Source organism: Ascaphus truei, chromosome 3 (assembly GCF_040206685.1).
Source record: "Ascaphus truei isolate aAscTru1 chromosome 3, aAscTru1.hap1, whole genome shotgun sequence".
Lineage (NCBI taxonomy): Eukaryota > Metazoa > Chordata > Amphibia > Anura > Ascaphidae > Ascaphus > Ascaphus truei.
The window spans coordinates 296,859,296-296,882,609 of record NC_134485.1 but is presented as its reverse complement, the minus strand read 5'-3'; positions in this window follow the sequence as shown (position 1 = coordinate 296,882,609).

Sequence of the window (23,314 nt, the reverse complement as noted above, 5' to 3'; positions counted from 1 at the left end):
CATACATATAAGGATTGGCAAAGATGTCTGACAGTGAGACACCATAGATTTTCAAAACAACACTTGAAGAATTTTAAGACATTTAATTGGGAAGAAAAAGGAATCAAACATAAAAGTGAATACTTGAGTCACCTCAGATTTGCAGACTGCATTTTTATTTTTGTCAAAAGTAGACATCCATCAATAAATCTAACAGAAAAAAATGAGAAGACAAGCCTTCACATGAATATCAACAAGACCAATGCAAAACTCTAGCTGGGCCAGTACTGAATCCTCTTGTACTCACTAGTTTTGGATGACTATGGACCCACCCTTATCTGCTGGTTTATAATTATAGCACTATTGTGCAAGACTTGTATGGCTGAATATTTAATTTTTTTAAATAACACTTGGATAGACCTTACAGATAAACAATTTTTGTTTCTCAATGTCATGTATATCCACTCTCATAAAGTACTCACCATCAGATTATTGTAGGGTGGTATGAATGTACTTTTCAATCTGCACATAGAGTTCTGTTGTTGTAGTTGCCATACTACTGTATATAGTTAGAGTCAATGGCTTGCTGAAGAGGTCTGTTAAAGAAAGATTTTAGATTTAATAGTCTCAAATTATAAAGATACATTTCCTATTGGAATATATCTGGTTTAAATGTTGGAACAAATGTTAAATATTTCAATAATACCTTGATATCAGTATAAGATAGTACACAAGGTGATAAACTAAATACTAAATATCTCAACAATTTCACAAAATATGAAAATCTGTTTTTTTTATTGTATATATTTTCAATATCCTTTTTAAATTATTACTATAAATGTATTACAGTATATTAGATGCTTGGTCCAATTGTATATGGAGCCATCTGTTCTCCTTGACTACTTATACCAGCTGTGTCATCCATTTTTTCCTGATGGATCAGCAGGTTTTCAAATCAGTGAGGTTTGTGTATTAAGGATTTGACAATAAAATTGTAATAAAGCCTTTTTTTGTTTGAGATATTACTTTTATAGTATTGCAGATTATTGATTATAATTTCATTATTTTGGGGATTTTTTAATTCAAGTTGAGGATATGATGTAACTTTGCAAAATATATAGACAAATAATTTTTTTCCCACTTGTTTACTTGTATTTTATAGATCTTATTAGAGATGATATGTACTGGTTAAAATGTATGTTAATGGAAAAATGTAGAAGCATACATTTGTGCATGTATTATATTATATTTTTAAAGTACATTATGTAGATATAAGCAGATGCTTACAGTAAAACAGGAATTCTAAATTCGAAATTTAGTATGGCTTTATACATTTATTTTTTTCATTTTGTAGAAAAGTTAATAGTTTTTCTATTAGAAAAGGTGGAGGGAGTAGGGAGTGATCACAAAATCATACTAATTGAGTAAATAATGAACTAAATATAAATTGGTAATCGTGGGGTGGGTGCAAACAGTGAGCTGAAAGTGAATCAGAAAAAAGGAGTACAAAATGATTGGACCCCTGAAAGAATTCACTTAACTGCACACCACTAATTAAAATATATATTTAATAGAATTACTTAAAACATATATTACCAAGTAATTGTGTAACAAAAATATAAAAAGAAATTAAATCACAAATAACCTGCACCTGAGTCACCAGTGTTTATTGATGGAAAACCACAACTACAATTAATGATAGTAGGGTATATGGGACTGATGGTGCATATAGTCAAGGTAAAAACCCTCTGGATCTGTAGCAAACCAAGTAGCAAATAAATAGTGACAGCAATGAGGAAAATGATGTAATCAAACGAATAAATTATAGAGTCCACCTATTGTTAATATGTGATATTCAGATCCCCCCAAAATATTACAGGGAGTAAACATCATGCGTGCAGCCACCATTGACTAGCACCCATGGTGCAACTAGTGTGACTGTGAAATAAATCCACAGCACATAGGCTATAGTAAGCACACAGACAGCTAGGTAGATAATAGATATCCTCATTGACTAAATGTCACTAAACCAAATGAAGTAGTGACATATAGGTACTGCCAACAGAAACAGATTACCACAGACTCTGTATTAAAACAGATCCAAGTATTCAATTATTCAAAAGAGCAAGTTATTCAATTTCTAAAGAGCAATAGAGAGATGTGGATGCGTTCCAAATAGTAATCTGGAACACATAGATACAACAAGAAATATGTGTTCCACAAGAGTGCGTGAGCAAGGTGGCAGTACATTACAAATCTATTTTCAGTGAAAAAGTGGAATGCAAGCACAAATGTAATACTTGCATCAATGTGGCTGTGCATTTCATATGCATTCCACAGAGATCTATGGACATGTGCCTCTTGTGTAGGATCTTTTTCTTTTTTTGGATTGATATTACCATTTGATGTCACTTCTGGGAGTAGGACCACAAGGGGGGTTATAAATTGTACTGACATTCACTGGTGTTTTACCTTGAGAAAGGTCCAATGTGTTTGCATGACAATAGTGGAATATAAACACCCAAAAAACACAATAGAATCTAGGAGTTCTACTCTTTAATTACTATACACTGTAGTAGTGAATGAGGGACAACTGTAGAACAGAAAAGTTTTTTTTTTAGTAAAGCCTTCCAGACTAGGAGCTTTGGATAGCTTGTGTTGAATGCTTGAATGTTTTGATTTAGCTTTTCTAAGAGATGTGGGTGTTGGGCAATTGATAGTAAATTGCAGAATTTCAGAAAGGTGTCAAGGTTGTTTTGCATGTCAGGACTGGTTGACATTTTTCTTTCATCATAAATAGAGTTGTGCGGATAATTCGCTGACATTAGACTTTGCTGCAAATATGACATTTATGCTCACGTGCAAATATTCCCGACTTGGGGACCTATGCTATAAAGTCCAATAGAAATTATAGGCAGGGTTTTGAAATCACCATGTTTTTGCCAAGTTGCTCTCACGGTATGCAGAAAGTCCCAAATCTCAGTGAGAGCAAGAATTTTAAACTTAGCGAGTTTCCAGCGTAGAGATTCTCAGCCATCTGAAAATTCGGAAATGGCGTGTTGTGCTCAACCATGTGATTGTTGAATTTGGAGAGAATCTCAAAAAAAAATTCTCGACCGGCCTATTTAAATGATGCATTTGTTTTAATCTTTCTCTGTGTTGTTGGGAGTGAGTTAGAGACAGACAGAGCTAGGCATTTGGAGGTTTTGTGATTGGTACAGTTGGTGTGTATTTTGAGAGATTTGTCATTTGTTGTTTTGTTCTGTTTATACATTTGTGTTATTGTGAGTTTGAAAGTGTTCTGTAAGTTTGACGTTTAATTTCTTTCTCTGTAATTTGTGAGTGGTTGAGTGAGTTATGGATGGAAGTTGTGGGAGTGAGGGGGACTGATGGTGGGGTGACTGGTGGTGTAAGTGGTGTTGGTGGTGTAAGGCTGAGTAGGCGTGAGTGCACATGGGAGTCAGGGGTGTGGTGGTGTGAGTGGAGTTGGTGGAGTTGTTGGGATGAGTGGATTTGGTGGTGTGAGTGGGGTTGGTGGGGGAGTGGTGGTGGAAGTAGGTGTGTGAGTGCACATTTGAGTCAGGGGACTGGTGTTGGTGTGGTGTTTGGTGGCAGGGGGGTGACTGGTGGCGGTGGTGGCAGTGGTGGCAGTGGTGCTGAGCTCCTGCAGTCTCTTCCATTCGTAGAAGGGGAGTCCAGTCAGCAAGTGGTGAGCTCAATGGTGGCAGCTGGCCGTAAGAAGCGAATTGAAAAAAAAAGAAATCTTAATTTCAATGATGAAGAGAATAATGTACATGTGACAGGTATTTTGGAGCATTATGATCAGCTTTATGGGAACTTATTAGGTATGTAAATTGTTTACATTGATTTTTACTAATGTTATAGACATCTGTGGCATAACATTTAGGAATTCTCATTGAAATGACATTTACATTAAATATCATTGTTTATATGTACACATTATCATTCATTGTTTGCAACCAGGATAAGTTTCAAGCAATTGTAGAATTGTACAGTATGTGTTCTGTTTTTTATAATGTTCATGTGCCATAGATATTATTTGTCAAATTGCATGTTAAACAAATATTATAAGCATTATCCCATTTTTGTGGTCAACAAATTGGAATCTTCATGAATAATTTTATTTTGTTATATTTAAAGGCAGGACCACTTCACATGTGAAAAAAAAATGTGTGGGAACAGATTCACGTGTCTGTGTCCACCTGTGGAAATCAGATCAGAACATATGATAATTGAAGAAAGAGATTTGATGATATTAAAAGAAAATTGAAGGCAAAATTGCAAAGTGCACGTTTGCATGTTTCAGGCACTGGAGGAGGATCTCCACCAACCAATTTAAAGCTTACTTTGTTGGAGGAGCAGCTAAGGGATAAAATATTACCAGTCATGGTTGAAGGCTAGCCTGGTGATAGGGATATCGGGTGTATGATCACCCATTTCCTCCAGGTCGGTACTTTTACAACAGTAACGTTTTTTGATAATAATTTAAAAAAATGTCACACTATTTCCTTAGTGTTTCATATTGTTTATTGTGTTATATTAACATGATTTTGTAGTGCATGTGATCAAAATAAAACATAATTAATACTGTTTATGTATACTTATAATAAACGGTTTAACATACAGTAGTATTTAACATTATATTTTTTAATGCAAACCTTTCTAATAATTAGCATATACAGCTGCTGCTCATCAGTTAAACTATCACATACAAAGATTAAAAAAATTCATGTTAATTTGACAAAAATCATAATTCTATGTTAATATACTTGACAATATTAACAACTGTCTTCTCTCAAATTTACACAGTGTCACCTGCATCTCCCGTAGGACAAAATGTGACTGTTACGGTTGTGCTTGCCACAAACCAGGGCCGGACTGCGTGGCGGAGGCTGGGTTATGAAATCACCGACCTTAGACCGTGCAGACTGGTCCGGAGTGCGAAGTTCATAGTCAAACAGGCCAGGTTCAGGACTGGAGAGAACACCGAAGTCGTTGGATGAGCCAGAGTCAGGATAGGAGATGTCCGGGTAGTCATAGTCCAAGCAGGGAGTCGGCAACAGGAAACCAAGCAGGTCCTCCTGCTTCAGCGTAATCGCTGCAGGTCGGGAACGGGGTTTGCGCGAGTGGCGTCCAAAGCCCATGGCACTGGTCTAGGAGAGGGAAGACAGACCGGAGTGGGCACACCGCCAGGCAGCACCGGTAACAGAGGGCTCCAGCGCAAGAGTTCAAGCTGGCCTCTGCGAAGGGAGAAAGAGCCGCAGGCCACAGGGTCCAAACAGCAACCTCTGCAAAAGGAAGAAGCAGCAGGTTGCGGGCTCCAGGGAGATAGCACACAGCAGGTCTTCGGGGTGCTTCATCATGGAAGTTTAAGCTGGCCTCTGCGAAGGGAGAAAGAGCAGCAGGCCACGGGGTGAAAACAGCAACCTCAGCAAGAGGTGTATGCAGCAGCTTGCTAAGTCCAGGCAGGCGACACAGGCCTCCAGGAACCAGGAACACAGGCTGCAGCTAAGTAGCTGCAGGCTACGAGGAAACAGGAACTAGAACAACAAACTGGAATAATAATCAACAGAGATTAGTAACGAGAGATAACAAGCCTGACGGCTTGTGGCAAAACACAGGTAACATCCAAGAAGGATTATGCTCGGCAGAGAGGGATTGCGGGAATGCAGTATTTAAAGGCCAGCGGGCCAATCCCAGGAGGAGGGTGTGAGGGCACTGCTCCAATGACTGAGTACAAGGCTAGGTTGCAGTGATAGCCCGCACAGCTGCTGTTGATTGCAAAGAGGGAATTAGTGAGAACAACAGCACCCTGCAAGGCTACGAGAAAAGCCAGGAGTGGATTCCTGACAGCGACAACAGCAGCTTCCCATTAATTGAAGTTGTGGCCCTAAAATTTGTACTATCTTATGTGCTAATTTAGATGCCAGAACTTCACATTCATATGAGCATAGGACAGTAGCAGATGTGAGTTACATTGGCAAAGTTATTTTGTAAAAGTTAGGACATATCATGTTGCAGTCACATAAATGTAGTTATTTACTTTGATAATCTAAAGCATTTATTATGATTGTTCAAAAATATTCAGTATTGTTAAGATTCACAATCAATAGATTTAGAAAATAGTATGAGAAAAATGTCATACTCTTGCAGACTTTCTTCACTACAAATTTATGCTATCCTGTTTCAACTCTGCCCTCTCGCAAGCTAAACAAGCCTATTTTTCTTCTCTGATCAACAAGTACAAGTCTAACCCATGCCGACTCTTCTCTGTCTTTGATGCTCTACTCAAACCACCCTCAGCTGCCTCTTCTTCCTCCATCTCCACTCAGGACTTTGCTGACTATTTTAAAGAAAAGGTAGAATCCATACGTCTGAACATTCCCTCTGTTTCTTCCTCCCATCCTACACCTCTTCCTAACTCTCCTCCTTCTTTCCTTGACTCTTTTTCCACTGTCTCAGAGGAAGATGTGTCACTGTTGATCTCCTCTTCCCCTCTACCATTTGCTCTCTTGACCCCATTCCCTTCCATCTCCTAAAACCTTTTGGACCTAATATAATCCCTACCCTCACACACATTTTTAACTCCTCCCTCTACTCTGGTACCTTACCTTCCTCCTTCAAACATGCAACAGTCATACCATTACTCAAAAACAGCAAGCTTGACCCTACCTGTCTTTCTAACTATCGGCCTGTCTCCCTCCTGCCTTTTGCATCCAAACTCCTTGGACGTCTTGTATTCTCTCACTTGCTCCATTTTCTCAACACCTATTCTCTCCTAGACCCTCTACAATCTGGCTTTCGCACTGCTCACTCCATGGAAACAGCCCTCACTAAAATAACGGATGACTTCCATGCTCCCAAAGACAGAGGTCATTACACTCTGCTCATATTACGCAACCTCTCTGCCGCATTTGACACCGTGGACCACCCTCTTCTCCTTCACATTCTCCATTCTCTTGGTATGCGTAACAAAGCTCTATCCTGGATCTCCTCTTACCTCTCCCATCGCACTTTAAGTGTCTCTTCTGCTAACACCTTCTCCTCCTCTATTGATCTCTCTGTGGGGGTACCCCAGGGCTCTGTACTGGGACCTCTACTCTTTTCTCTGTACACACTCTCTCTAGGGGACCTAATAACATCTCTTGGGTTTAAATATCACCTCTATGCTGACGACACACAAATTTACTTTTCAACACCCGACCTTACACCTGCTGTACAAACCAAAGTTTCTGAATGTCTCTCTGCTATATCATCCTGGATGGCCATCCGCTGCCTTAAACTCAACATGGCAAAAACAGAGCTCCTCATTCTTCCTCCCAAACTTGGCCCTTTTCCCTCTTTCCACATTACTGTTGGAAGTACGATCATTCACCCAGTAGCCTAAGCACGCTACTTAGGGGTCACACTCGACGCATCTCTCACATTCTCCTCTCACATTCAGAACGTTTCTAAAACCTGTCGCTTTTTCCTCCGCAATATCACTAAGATACTCCCATTTCTCTGTTGCTCGACTGCTAAAACTCTGACTCAGACCCTCATTCTCTCCCGTCTTGAATACTGTAACCTCCTGCTGTCCGGTCTTTCTGCCTCTCACCTGTCTCCCCAACAATCTATCCAAACTCTGCTGCCAGAATCACTCTACTCTTTCCTAAATCTGTCTCCGCGTCTCCCTTTCTGAAATCCCTCTCCTGGCTTCTGATCAAATCCCGTATCACACACTCAATTCTCCTCCTCACTTTTAAAGCTTTACACTCTCTTGCTTTCCTCTCAAGGATGTCTTCTTTCTACCCCCTTTGTATCTAAAGCCCTCTCCCGCCTTAAACCTTTCTCACTTACTGCCCCGCACCTCTGGAATGCCCTTCCCTTCAATACCCGACTAGCACCCTCTCTATCCATCTTTAAGACCCAACTTAAGACACACTTGCTTAAAGAAGCATATGAATAGCACTGTGGATTATACTGGACACATGATACATATAGCTTGGCCCCCTGCAGACGCACTTACCAAAATTCCCTCCTACTTTCTCTGTACGTTCTCCCTACCTACCAATTAGACAGTAAGCTCCTCGGAGCAGGGAGTCCTTTTCCTTAATGTTACTTTTATGTCTGATGCACTTATTCCCATGACCTGTTTATATTATCTGTTATTTATATGATTACCACATGTATTACTACTGTGAAGCGCTATGTACATTCATGGCGCTATATAAATAAAGACATACGATACAATAGATAATTTTGTCATTGTCAAATTAGTGATGCACAATTTTATTTCAGACATTACATTCATTATGGCTATGATGACACAATTGAATATGTTACTGTCAGTGAAATCAACATGCACTGGTTAAATAACAAATGTGCATGATATTTTTGATGTGACAAGCTATTAATGCTGTACTCATTTTGTCAAAACAGATATTCCATTTCCTTGACACATCTCCGGACTTGAGGCTTCACCATGTCTGTCATTTACACGGATGTTCCCAGTCCCGAATTAACCCATAATGAGCCTGCAACAGCACATCGTGATCCTGGAAACCAAGATAATTTGTCCACAGTAGAGCAAGCTGAATCTCGTTTACTGCAAAGCCAAATCACACGGCATCAAGAACTCATTGGTGTTCAGGAAAGGATGGTTGTTGAAATAACAAGTATAAAAGAAATATTATTGCAGAATACAGCTGAGTTTAAAATTCTCAACTGCTCCATGCAATAAATAGCTACAAGTTCAATCCTTCAAAATATGTTTTGTGCCTCTGCATGACTTTGTGAAGTACGCATTCCTGCATCATCCGAAGTGGAATCCTTGAATTGTACTGTCCTTTCCCCAGAGACATCTGTTGCACAATCTCCCATAACACATACTGTAGCGTCTCCACAAACACAGGCTCAATTGTCTTCTCCAAAGATCACTGCACCATTGTTGGCCATTATTGAAGACTCTACAGAAGTCAATGCAGTCACACCTGCCAAAAGTACCACAACCAAAACAAAGATGAGAAAATTAGTTCAAAAATCTACTGCAACTTAATCTTCTCAAAGTAAGAAACCTTTTGGAAAACGGTGTAATAAACCAACTGATGAAATGGATAATGCCCCATTGACATACATCAAACCTGGCCCTGTGTATTTCTCCTTAGAAAATTTATTCAGCCAATGATCTGACATTTCGGCCACTTGGGCCTTTCTCAAAGGTAAATGGCATAATTATCTATTGATTGTGAATCTTAACAATACGGAATATTTTATGGGTTTTTTCCTTTCATGTTTGATATTGAGAGTACCTAGCAGAGATTCCTGATACCGGTATTTATAATAATTTTCTTATTTTGGGAGTGCAGCATTGCCCTTCAAATTTAATGCCCCGTTGACACAGGCATATAAACAAATGCCACAAAGAAACACTTAGGCACAACAGGAACATATTCTACCAACACCAACCTTGCCGCAGCCACATGGATATCTAAAAGCCACACAAGAGCTGCCACAGCCACCACAAAATCTAGAAGAATCACAACAATCTCAAAGATTGTCCGGAAGATGAAGTAGACATTTACTGTACGTTCAAGAGGAACACTTTCCCAAGAGACCACTACAACTAGGCCACTAACCAGATATCAAATGTCTAAAAAAATAAAATGTTCCATTGAATCATGAAATTATTTGTTGGTGTTGTTCTTTCTAACAATAATACATAAGCATAAATGTTTGGTTTATTTTTTACATTTAATGTTACACTTTAAAATGTAAATAACAATTTATTTATTTTCATACATATATTAATAGGGAGGTCATATTCATTCTATTAGCAATGGACAAACAAGTGAAACAATGTTTTGACCATTTTTTTAAGGACGTGATATTACATTACATATACAGTAATTAATGTAGGGGGCATACAATTTAAAATGATTCATTGCAAATCTATGTAATTTTATTAGCAACAAACACTGTGTTATGTGATTTCACTTTCATTGAAATAACACAATGATATGTGTTGCAATATTTTTATGTACTGGTTACGTTTTCATATGCTTAAATGTATACATTAGTAACATAATTAGACAAAATTAACTTATACTGTATTTAGTATACCTCTTATATATGGCTATAGCCGTATGACTGATATTGTATCTATTAGCTGGGATTATTTTGTCAAGTTCATTTGGACTATGTATTCTGTGTTACTGTGCATGATCCGATTGTCCTCATATAGATTGCAAGGCAATGATGTATGTGTTGACTATTTTCCATTTCTGTAAGGCAGGGTGCGTATCTTCATTTCCTTATCATTCCTTATTCTGTCCAAAGGTGTAAGTGACAAAGGCGCTCCAACGCTGAATCCCTTCAGTATTGAAATGTATGCAATAAGCAAATAAACAGGATAGGACAAGGGGGTATATAAGATGATGCTTGTAGTAAAGTCCCCAGATAGACCAATAATTCCTGAAGGGCAAGGTGTGAGGTTGAAAACCCCAATCAAACCCTCATTGGGATGGTTCCTGGACTCACAATAAGTATTCAAAGAGAATAAAGAATAGTACTCACAAATGCCCCTTTCCAATGTCCTGATAGGCGTGCAGCCAGATAAAGAGATGCTGGTCTCGGAGAACAAAAAGGAAAAAACTAGCACACCGCCAAGAGTGGGTCCCAAGCCAATGTGTTTAAAAGTTCTCCTTTATTGATCCATCTTAAAAGTGGATACTCCTTGATAAAGTGTACTTTTACACGAAATGCGTAGGAGGGTGTTAACCTCCACTTTTAAGATGGATCAATAAAGAAGAACTTTTAAACACATTGGCTTGGGACCCACTCTTTGCGGTGCGCTAGTTTTTTCCTTTTCATTCCTTATTCTGGACTCTCTCCCAGTCCTTTATTTGAGAATTTAACTTTTCACTTAGATGTTTTTATTTATGCAGACAATGTTTTTTGTGTGTTGTGATTTGTGGCATACTCAACCACCACTCTGGCTTTCCAAGGCTGGATGTATACATATGGGGTATGATTCTGTGGTGCTGTACACAGGGATACCATGGGGGGACTTATTTGGCTGTATTTTCAAGTTGTATGTTTGCTTTTCAAGCTGTGTGAGAGACTTAGAGTGAGGCTGCGCTAGTATTTTGTGCTTTCTACATCTTCTGACAGTCTCTGCATGTGCTACTGAGGCTTTGTTGTTGTTTTGACTGCTGCGAGGGTTTGCGCATGCGCGATACAGCTGACAGCGCGGCAGGTTGCTAGGGACGCGAGCGGTGCTTTCCCTGACTGTCCTGAATGATCGGGACAGAGGGGATCATTGGAGAGAGCTGTATTTCAGTATCACTAGCTATATTAAGACATAAGGTTAGTCTATAAGTGTGCACCTGACCCTATATTCCCTCTATGGCTTAATTGGCTTCTACTACTATCTCTATGTGATGACGCATGTGCAGGGATATTGGTCCAAGGGACAGGTGAGCTCTATGCAGGTGGATTCATTTGATTCATTATTTGTTTGGTGCTTGTTACTGGCGTCTATCTTGCTGGTCTAAATGGGCTACTGCTAGTCCAATAATCAGTCTTTACTATGCAGCTTTGGCCATTTGTGTAATTATGTCTTTTTTGCTTTTTTATGTGTTCACTTCCCCTATATATGTTGTGCTGTTTCTGTTGATGTTACAAAGCTTGAGAAAAGACCTAAGGGTTTGAAACGTACGTCGCTCTGCAGTTTGTTTGACTTCCTGATGAGTTTTGATTAAAAATATATTTTTTCAACTCGTGCGTGCTGCGGATATACTTTCCTTTATATCTTTGGGACTGGTTGGTGTTCCCCGTCCATCTGCCAGCACCCGGACTATTGTTAAGTATACTTTGGTCTTTATTTATATGATTACATAATATAATGAACCAATAATAACAAACCTATACTGGGTTGCTTATAAATTATGTATATATATATATGTGAAGTTTTCTACAATTGAGTGCTGTCTCTTGCTTTACCAGACCTTGGAACGGTAACGTACAGTATGTCTATATTATCCATATGGGGCAAGCACCTACAGCCTATCAGCACCTAAGGAGTGCCAACTATTCTATTTGACTATATATATATATATATATATATATATATATATATATATATATATATATATATATATATATATATATATATATATATATATATATATATATATATATATTAAACAAAAAGTAATTAACAGCGCCCCTATTAGCACACACCTGTATCCTTGCAAACCAAATCCCACTCTGCAGAATGATGTACCCAGCACAGATGTCTAACAACATATAATATAGTGGCAGGAAACTAAGTGAATTGTAAGTTACAAAAATGAAAAATAAAATTGAAAATGAAAATGAAAATGTATATAAAAAATTGCTATAATAAAAAAATATAAAAAAAATGTAGGTTGGCAACAAAAACAATATAAAAGAAAAATATAACTATAAAAATTGTGTAAGTCTCTTAATCAATGTTGACAATAAGAATATAGATTGTCCATACAAATCCTTAAAAAATGAAATTGCAGTCCTGGGCAGCTTAAATCTTGGGCTCACCAACCTCCCAACGATACCTAAGAGAAAAAAAGAAAAGAAAAAGCGTCCGATCCTTGTGTAAAATCAGATAATAAAGGGTTTTAATTTGCCATGAACAGACGATTGCCAACTCACACTTTGTCAAATAAAATCAAATCAATGCACCACGCCGACGTCCAAGTTTCAGAGGTCTTCCATCTGCATACAAATATATCTGCTGTGAATCAGCTCTGCTGTGGGATATGCTGCCGGTACAACCTTTCTCCTTCACCTCTGCAGGGATAGTAGGTGTTTCTGGCTGTATTCAATCTTCCACCGATCGAGTAGCAGGATGCAGGAACTGACGTCTGTGCTCTGGAGCTTGAGCTGTTTGGCCACCGTAGTTTCCTGTACCACGTGACCCTACGGGTTTCATCCGTCTCAGCGGATTTCATCAGGGGATAAACACTGACTGAGCTGGCTGGCTATTTAAAGTGGTCCAATCCAATAAAATATGTAAATATCAGTCAACTCAAGTCAATTACATTTATATAGAGATCATCTGTGCTAGGTATTTGGCCAAATGGCAGAACTCAAAAAAGGACATATATATATAATTGAATGAGAAATGTAAACATAAATATTGCAGATAGCAAATCAAACAATCAATTTGGCTCAATCAATTAATAAAATCATACCATATTATTTATAATACATTCAATACTAATCAATTTTGATATAATATGGTATGATTTTATTAATTGATTGACCCAAATTGATTGTTTGATTTTTGAGTCATAGCAACAAACTTTAATTTAGAGTTAGAACTCTTGATTTTGATATTACATGCTGTTTATATTATTTGTTCAATTTTATTGCATTTCTAAATATTATGTCAAATTTGCTATCTGCAATATTTATGTTTACATTTCTCATTCAATTATATATATATGTCCTTTTTTGAGTTCTGCCATTTGGCCAAATACCTAGCACAGATGATCTCTATATAAATGTAATTGACTTGAGTTGACTGATATTTACATATTTTATTGGATTGGACCACTTTAAATAGCCAGCCAGCTCAGTCAGTGTTTATCACCTGATGAAATCCGCTGAGACGGATGAAACGCGTAGGGTCACGTGGTACAGGAAACTACGGTGGCAAAACAGCTCAAGCTCCAGAGCACAGACGTCAGTTCCTGCATCCTGCTACACGATCGGTGGAAGATTGAATACAGCCAGAAACACCTACTAGCCCTGCAGAGGTGAAGGAGAAAGGTTGTACCGGCAGCATATCCCACAGCAGAGCTGATTCACAGCAGATATATTTGTATGCAGATGGAAGACCTCTGAAACTTGGACGTCGGCGTGGTGCATGGGCTTGTCCCATAAATTGCTTGATTTTATTTGACAAAGTGTGAGTTGGCAATCGTCTGTTCATGGCAAATTAAAACCCTTTATTATCTGATTTTACACAAGGATCGGGCGCTTTTTCTTTTCTTTTTTTCTTATATATATATATATATATATATATATATATATATATATGTTTATATATATATATATAGTTAAAATAATCACAAAATAGCAACAGATATATAAGGTCTGGACACTTTAAGGTCTGTTTACCTTTCTATTTACACTTATATATATACTCAATTAGTGTAATTCATTACTGGATCAAATGCACTAACAGGGAGGTCTTCCTATTGTGGCCCGCCCCTATCAGTATATGAGCCTGATTGGCCATGCAGCCATTAGGTATTAACCAATGACGCACAGAATTAGACCTATAAAGGACCCCTAAACAGGTGTCCCAGATATGCCTGAAGAAGTTTACTTTGTTAAACGAAACGTGTCGCGATTGTTGTGGCTGGCGGTTTTACTACCCACCACCAGTACACACTCAAGTGTACCGTTCCTGCTTATTTCCGATCGTTTCTATGCTATCAAAAACGGACAGGCATCCTAAGGACACCTATTGAAGGCCCCGGTTCCTGCACATGCGCGCTACACTCCGCACCACGCTACCACACGTGGCGGACAGGAGAGTGAACAGAGACAGCCCCAGCGCGCGGGTCTGATCTCTCAGAACTGAGATTACCCTTCATACTTCCTATGTGATGCCCTACTCCTGTGATAGACACCAGAATCGGGGATTATTAAAGAAATTTTATATGTAAGTTACTAATTTTATTATTTGTTGCTAATACAATATCTATCTCTCATCTTGGTGCGCTTTTGTGTTTTTTCTTGTTTTGCTGATATTGGTATCACCATCGGGGTTCCGGTGGAGACCACATTTGGAGGTGGGGGAGACACCTCATAAACACAGAAGCAGCAAGAGAACTGAGAGGGACCAACACTCCAAGTTTAAAGAGCCAGAGCGCGGACTGAACTTTTCATTACTTATAACAGCTAACAAAATAATAAATAAAACCATGTGATGCTGATGTCACCCCTCTATTCCAACAATGCCCTACAAGCAGCCTGCACTCAGCACTGAAGTCCCGTAATGTTTACATGCCTCTACGCATGCTCAATGGACTTTTCACTGCTACATGGATTTCCCCTGACAGAGCTGATGCCTGAGTAATGGCTGATCAGCTGTTTCCACTACACAGACACTGGCTACATCCTGGTCTCACCAATGCAGGACATTAATCAGTAACTGACTGCACATAGCTGCCTTGTTTCCCGCCCTTTGGACAGAGCTAATTTTTTGATTGCATGATTGATTGTTTGCTCATTGTGTTCACATGGGATGGTGGGTATATATAGTAGTCAAGATCACTGTATTTGTTGCACTGCCTTGAGAAATGTCCCCCTGTGAGGACCGAAATGTTGGCATTTGTGCCACCTACTCTAATACAATTTTTTTGAAAATTACCTCTGAGTGTTGTCTCGTTCTTTCTGCGTTGCCTCGGCTGCACCATTGCTGTGAGGAACATCCCTGCCTATATATATGCATATAGCAAATACAAAGATCACTTGTGTGCAAATTGAAATGTCTTAGGCAGGTCTGCAACCCTGCCTTTCACTATTATCCCCAGCATACAGTGCTTCCACTGCAGCAACAGATTCTGGAAAATGACATGCAAATATGCACACAATGTGTCACCTTTTGTCTGAAAAACCATTGTTAAATGGAGCCCATATAAGCTAATGCTCGCTGTTAACACAGCTTTAAAGCATAGCATGGGAATCAGATGCAAAGCCAGAGAAACCATTGTATCTACATACTTCTTGATTCACAAAACTAGTTTTAATTTGTTTAAAATACATGAACTTTGATGTTCCATCAAAAACTAAAATCCATACAGAATTGCCTTTGTATTTTGACCTTCATAAACCAGGCATACCCCGCATTAACGTACGCAATGGGACCAAAGCATGTATGTACAGTAAAGCGAAAATGTACTTAAAGTGAAGCAGTCCCTTTTTCCCACTTATCGATGCATTTACTGTACGGCAATCGTCATATACGTGCATAACTGATGTAAATAACACATTTGTAACATGCTCTATAGTCTCTCCGCTTGCGCATAGCTTTGGTACAGGTAGGGAGCCAGTTTTGCTGTTCAGAACGTGCTGACAGGCGCATGTGTGAGCTGCTGTTTGGCTACTGGTTGATATGTCCTTACTTGCGAGTGTACTCAAAACTGAGTGTCCTTAAACCGGGGTATGCCTGTACATCACATTGATAAAAAAATAACAATTTGTGCGGTAAAGAAACATGCTTTAATAAACTCATTTTAAATAAAGAACTCCAAGGTATCAGACATGGCAGGGGTTTATTCAATCCTGACATGTCCAAATGAATCATTTAGAACTATGATATTTGAAGCTATAGAAAATCAGGACGATCACATAGCTACACTCCGTGAAATGTATACATATATATCACAGAAATACCCATACTACAAAGAAAAAAAGGTCAACAAAAGAATTGGAAAAATTCCATCAGACACAATTTAACCGTGAATTAATGTTTTATTCGAGTTTTTCCATGTCAAGATCTGAAATACTGCTGTTGGGAAGTTCTAAAATCGTGTAAAATTGTTTTGGAGAATGGTACATATCTGCTGAAAAATAGCTTGTTCAGTTATCAATGTCTTAATCGAAGTTCACAGAGTAGTGTCTCGAATCAAACGCCAGCACAGTGCCTCGCCCAATATGATTTGCACAGAGGCCAAAATTATTATGGTACCGTGCAAAATACCTGTGTGCATGTCAAAACCTTACACAAGATGCGTACCTGGGACAGCCAGTGACCTGGCCACTACCCGATGCAGAACATCATAACACTGGCAACGAGATTTAGATGCAGCAGGATGACATGATTGACTCAAACCATGCCAGAAGCGTATCTGTCTGTCTGTAACAATAGATACCAACAAGTTCCTTGTTAAGTTATAAAATAAAGGTAAATATAATGTTATATGCTCATTTTTTCAGAATCACTCATGAATTGACTACATATGAGAGCATCAGATGCATCATATATTTTGCACATGCGCTAAACTACATGCACATGAAATATAGTAGCATAGCAACAATGTGAACATACATATATATATATATATATATATATATATATATATATATATATATATATATATATATAGTCAGGTATGGAGATTAGCACTCACATTTTGATGTAGGAGGCATATGCTTGTCTCATAGAGAGTATGTAGACATATGGAGACCAGGGGATCCTGATAGCCAAAAAGAGACAGCACACTGCAGGTTTGATATCAAAAAAGTGTATTCAGTAACACAAGGCCGCCAACGTTTCGCTCCTCCCAACGGGACCTTCCTCAGGGCAGTGCAACTACAGACTAACACAAGCACCCATATATACCCCTTAACACATGCTAAAAATCACCTGAAAGCAATCATGAAATCCAAATTGCAATCCCAGATACAACCCACATTGCTAAACAGCCAATCCACACACTGACACTGGTAAGAACCAATGAGACAACCTGATCTATGCACATGTATGCTAGGTCACATGATCAAACCATGCTATCAACATCATGACATCACAGTACTTCCTGTTTATGTAACCATGACTTCCCGAAGCCTGTAATAACATTTAAATGCACATGAATGGTTGAAAAACATATAAAATACATATAAAATACATATAAAATGCATATAAATTGATAACCCAAGCAGCAGCTCACCATCAATGCTGGAAATGCATGCTATAAATGCTGCAATGTGTTCCTATGAAAGTATACCTTTATGTAGATGGTCCTGGGGAACGTGCACACTGTCTGGGGAACAGCAATCAAGGTGGAACGGGCAATAAACAATATCTGTCATGATGGCAGCGCGTTCGGTGGATCTAAACACTTTCCTAACATGTTGTAAAGGGAGGGCGGGTGATTCTCACTCAATGCCTTCCGTAGAGAACAACCGCGCAGGGACGCTATCGGGTTGTCAGGGACACACTGCGCATGCGCGGTTGTTCTCTACGGAAGGCATTGAGTGAGAATCACCCGCCCTCCCTTTACAACAGATTAGGAAAGTGTTTAGATCCACCGAACGCGCTGCCATCATGACAGATATTGTTTATTCCCCGTTCCACCTTGATTGCTGTTCCCCAGCCAGTGTGCACATTCCCCAGGACCATCTACATAAAGGTATACTTTCATAGGAACACATTGCAGCATTTATAGCATGCATTTCCAGCATTGATGGTGAGCTGCTGCTTGGGTTATCAATTTATATGCATTTTATATGTATTTTATATGTATTTTATATGTTTTTCAACCATTCATGTGCATTTAAATGTTACTACAGGCTTCGGGGAGTCATGGTTACATCAATAGGAAGTACTGTGATGTCATGATGTTGATAGCATGGTTTGATCATGTGACCTAGCATACATGTGCATAGATCAGGTTGTCTCATTGGTTCTTACCAGTGTCAGTGTGTAGGATTGGCTGTTTAGCAATGTGGGTTGTATCTGGGATTGCAATTTGGATTTCATGATTGATTTCTGGTGATTTTTAGCAGGTGTTAAGGGTCATATATGGGTGCTTGTGTTAGTCTGTAGTTGCACTGCCCTGAGGAAGGTCCCGTTGGGAGGACCGAAACGTTGGCGGCCTTGTGTTACTGAATACACTTTTTTGATACCAAACCTGCAGTGTGCTGTCTCTTTTTGGCTATCAGGATCCCCTGGTCTCCATATGTATATATATATATATATATATATATATATATATATATATATATGTGTGTGTGTGTGTGTGTGTGTGTATGTGTGTGTGTGTGTGTGTGTGTGTGTGTGTGTGTGTGTGTGTGTGTGTGTGTGTGTGTGTGTGTGTGTGTGTGTGTGTGTGTGTGTGTGTGTGTGTGTGTGCTTGTAAGAGGACATGTGCAGATATACCAAAAGTCTTAGAAAGGAAAGTCTTATCTGTTTCTTGTAGGGGAAGGCTTCTTTGTTCTCCAGGTTTAGAAGTACTTTCCCCTGTGTCTTGTTGCAGCATGCAGTCTCTTCTGGCAGGCTCAAGACGTTTGTTCCTATGGTCAGTCCCACAATTTTTGAGACTGAGGAAAAATTTCACTTCCTGTCTCAAAGGCAGGCTTTTCTAACAAACCTAATCATGCCAGGTGGTGTTGGTTAATTGACTACCAGCAGTTAACCACCACACTGCTGGATTAGAGGCACATTTCCTGAACAGGAATAAATCCCCTGTTACAGTGCTCTTTGTACTACTACACGTATAAAATAATTTATTATTTTACATCAGATAACTGCATTAATAATATTTGAATAGTGACAAGTGATTATAAAAATTATATATATATATATATAATTTAACATACGATTAGGAACAATTAAGCAGAGTCTGTACCTTACTCTTAGTGGGTCTATTTCTTTCACTAACTATAAGGTAAAATATTGTTCATATTATACAGTATTACACTATGTTTGGTGGGTTTTTCTCATTTCATATGCTGAGTTCTACGTTGGTCTTAACACCAAACAGTGGAGCAACTGGACATTCCTATAGAGGACATTGTTCATGGTTGCATTATTAAGACACCTCATGCAGTAAAGGCCGAAAAAAAATTGCCAGGTTTTTTAAATCGCCATTTTTGACAGCGTTGCTATCACGGTATGCAGAAAGGACCGAATACCAGTGATACTGTAACAACAGTTGCAGAAATGGTGAATAGCCAGCGGCAATAGGATCTGCCCTCCGAAAAGGCCTTACCTTGCGATTTCTACCTGCTGCGCAAATCTCGCCGGGAATTGTTTATTTTTTCATTACAATTTTAATAATAGTGTAGATGAGTAGGGGGTCTTCAGAGAAGAACCGTGTTGGTTTCAGTCCGGGGACCCCTGCTTCCTGAGATACAGGCCCCATTATTGGGTGCCGGTATCTCCTATGCTTTGGATTCCCACGGTCACGTGACATGGGAAATTTAAATGCATAGGAGATACCGGCACCCCATAACGGGGCCTGTATCTCTGGAAGCAGGGGGTTATAAAAGTTATAAAAGCCTATGCAGCCTCATTTTACGGCAAGAAGCCGCGGAGGAAAGACCTCCTCTTCCAATAGGAGGACAAAGGCGTGCCTGCAGAAGATACAGACGAAGAAGAAGATACAGAAAAAGACCCCAGAAGACCCCGAAAGTGACGAAAATTGATTAAAAATTACAGAAAAAAATATAGAAAGAAGAAAAGGACTTTGGATTTTTTTACCCGTGGGTCGTTGTTGTTCAGGATCATGGATTTGTTCGAGAGCATGCGGTGACCATGGGAATTGGAGGGGGAACACATCTAGAAGTAAGAAAATATATTGAATGTATGTGTCACGCTGTGCTGCCCGCAGACCAGACCTATCCCCAGTACTGAGGTGGGAAGTGAGTAGATCACGCACCCGCAGCAGTGAGGGCGTGCCCGGAGTGGAGATTGATAGCGTGACCAAGGCTGAGGGTACAAGGGTTTAGCCATAGTACTTGCCAGATCCGGGCGTAGAGAATGTAGCGTATTGAGGTCCGAAGCTGAGGGTCGAGGGCAGGAGAGATCCGAGTTGTAGAGGTCCGTGAGCCATGTCTGAGGTTCCGAGAGGTAAGTGAGGTCGAGGGATAGCTGAGATCAAGGAGCCAGAAGGGGTACGTAGATAAGCCGGTTCGGTAACGAGATCTGAAATGCAAGAGGGAGCTGGGCATAGGATCCAAACAGCACGAGCCAAACAAAACTATGCAGAGCGAGGTTGCATTGGAGCTACAAGGATAAAAAAGTGCAGTGGGACAATCAGAGGAGGAGGCAGGGCAAAGGTGAGCTGAGGAGCCTCTTGTGATAGGACAGGGGGTGATGACCTGTCTTGCTGCAGCTGGACGACTGGGGGGTGTGAGCCTGGATCCTGAGTTGGGCGGTAAGAGGAGCCAACCGCCGGGTGCAGTGAATAAATTAACTTGTGCGGCACGCGCTCTGTAAGCGAAGCAAGTGCGCACCCAGTGACAATGACGGCGGTGTGTGAAAGAGCCGCGGGGGAATGGGGGGGCGGTCCACGGTGAGAAGCAGGAGCGGAGGAGGCAGTGGCCGGTCGGGCAGACAGGGGAGGGCAGCGCCGAGGGCGGCGTGTGCCTTGGTTCCTCACAGTATATTATTTTTATTTTACATGTTTTTTAAATTGTATTTTTATTGTGATGTACAGTGTATGACCATTCATTGTCATTGTATATATGTATGTATCTTTATGGATATACATACATAAATAAAGGGACAAGCAATGGTTGTTTTGACAAATGCTTCCTTTTATGTATTGTACATGTATATTGTTAATTTGTTTTTTAATTAGTATGCTCTTTATTTAGTGTTTGTATTTAGTATGCTGGCATTTTTGGTGGTGTTTTAAATTGTTTATTTCTGGCTTTTGATTGGTGTTTGCTGTTCAATGTTGGATTATTTTGTGACTTTTGTTTCAGAATAATGCAGTTTATTTGTATATTTATTTTATTTATTCATGGTTTTGTTTGGGTGTTTAGGTGTTTTAATTATATATTTTGGACTTTATTTTGGGTTAGGTTAATTGATTGGTGTTCATTTTGTTGTATTTACTTCATAATTTATTTTTATTTTGTGATTGTTTGTAATGCATAGGAGATTGTTTGTAATTGTTTTTTTTTAAAGTTGACCATTGACTGGTATAGTATTAAATCATGCTCATATTACTGCACCGACACACTTTATTCGAGCAAATACCCAGTATGTACCTGGCAGATACCTGGAATGCGCCGCTCCTCACCTCTGACAAGCCCCGTTGCGTTTGCCTTCCCAGCCTGGGTTCATGCCTGGCTGACGGGCGGCTGATCTGTTAAATGATAATGATTAGGATTTAATAGGCTGCAATGCTTCGCGTGTCTACCAGATGGCATAAATTCATGAATTGTAATGCAGTATATATATATATATATATATATATATATATATATATATATATATACTGTGCAGTATTGCAGCCAGCGGGAATAAAATGCTTCAATCCCTGCCTGGAAAATACCTCAATGCACTCGGGCAGAAAACAGTCACAAACCTCAATACACCCGGGTATACCCGAATTTGTGGGACTAGCCGAGCTCGAATAAAGTGTGTTGCCAGTGTATATGGACATGATGTACACATCTGTAACATTCAATTGTTTTATTGTCATATATTATGTATTTAGTTGGCTATGTAATGTGTTTTATTTAGCAATGTTATGTGTTTTATTTGGGCCTGATTTTTATTTATTCACCATTTCTGGGGAAATCGTGACCATATCATATGAACATGATGTACCAATGAATGCGTGAAGGGTTTGTATTGTAGGTCAGGAGTGGGTGGTGAGGCCTCCCGGGTGTGTATCAGGGCAGGGTGGGTTAACCCCTTAATTACTATCACGGTTATTAATCACTAAGGTGATTAAGGGGCTAGAGGCCATTAGTATTTATTATGTATTCTTGCTGACAACAGAGGACATGGACCTGCAGTATGCTGACGAGGATGCCCTTCATATTGCAATGGGTAAGTAGAACGTTTTTTATTTACTTTATTTATGCTACATTGCTAATGTTGTGATTAACAATGGGCAAATAATCTATTATCCATATCTGGATAATAGTTATTTTGCCCATTACTCTACTGTGTTTTGTTGGGAGGGGGAGAGGTGTATTGATTTAAATGTAGGCCATGTTTTTGTTTTTTTAAATAGAGGATTGGTACCGCTGTGGGGCCACAAGACCCACGGGGACAACCCGAAGGCCCCCCAGACACCTGTAGGTATCACCTGAGGGCCCTCAAACACCCGTGGGAACCAGCTGAGGGCCCACAGACACCCATGGGGACCACCTGGAGGCCCAGAGAGCCTAGCAGGGACCACACAAAGGCCCCAAGACACACGTGGATACCCCCCCGGGGTGCACTGTGGGGCCTGCGGACACCTGTCGGACACCCGTTGGGACCACCCGGGGGAATCGAGTGTGTAAAAAAATAAATCATGGTTTTACATTTTGTGGCGGCACAGGGGGTGGGTTGTGTATTGGTGTTTATTAGATATTGTAATGGTTTATTAGGGTCCTAGGAGGTGAGTAGTAGGGCTGTTGTGTGTGTGTTTGTTTAATTGTGGTAAACGGGGGTGGGTGAAGGGGGTAGTGACCACAAGGATTGGGTGTTTAGGCCTACCGGGCTGGTAGCTGGAGGGTTTAACCCCTTAATTACATTCGCGGTATTAACCACTAAGGTAATGAAGGGGTTAAGTCCACCTGCAACCCCCTACAAGGCCTAAACACC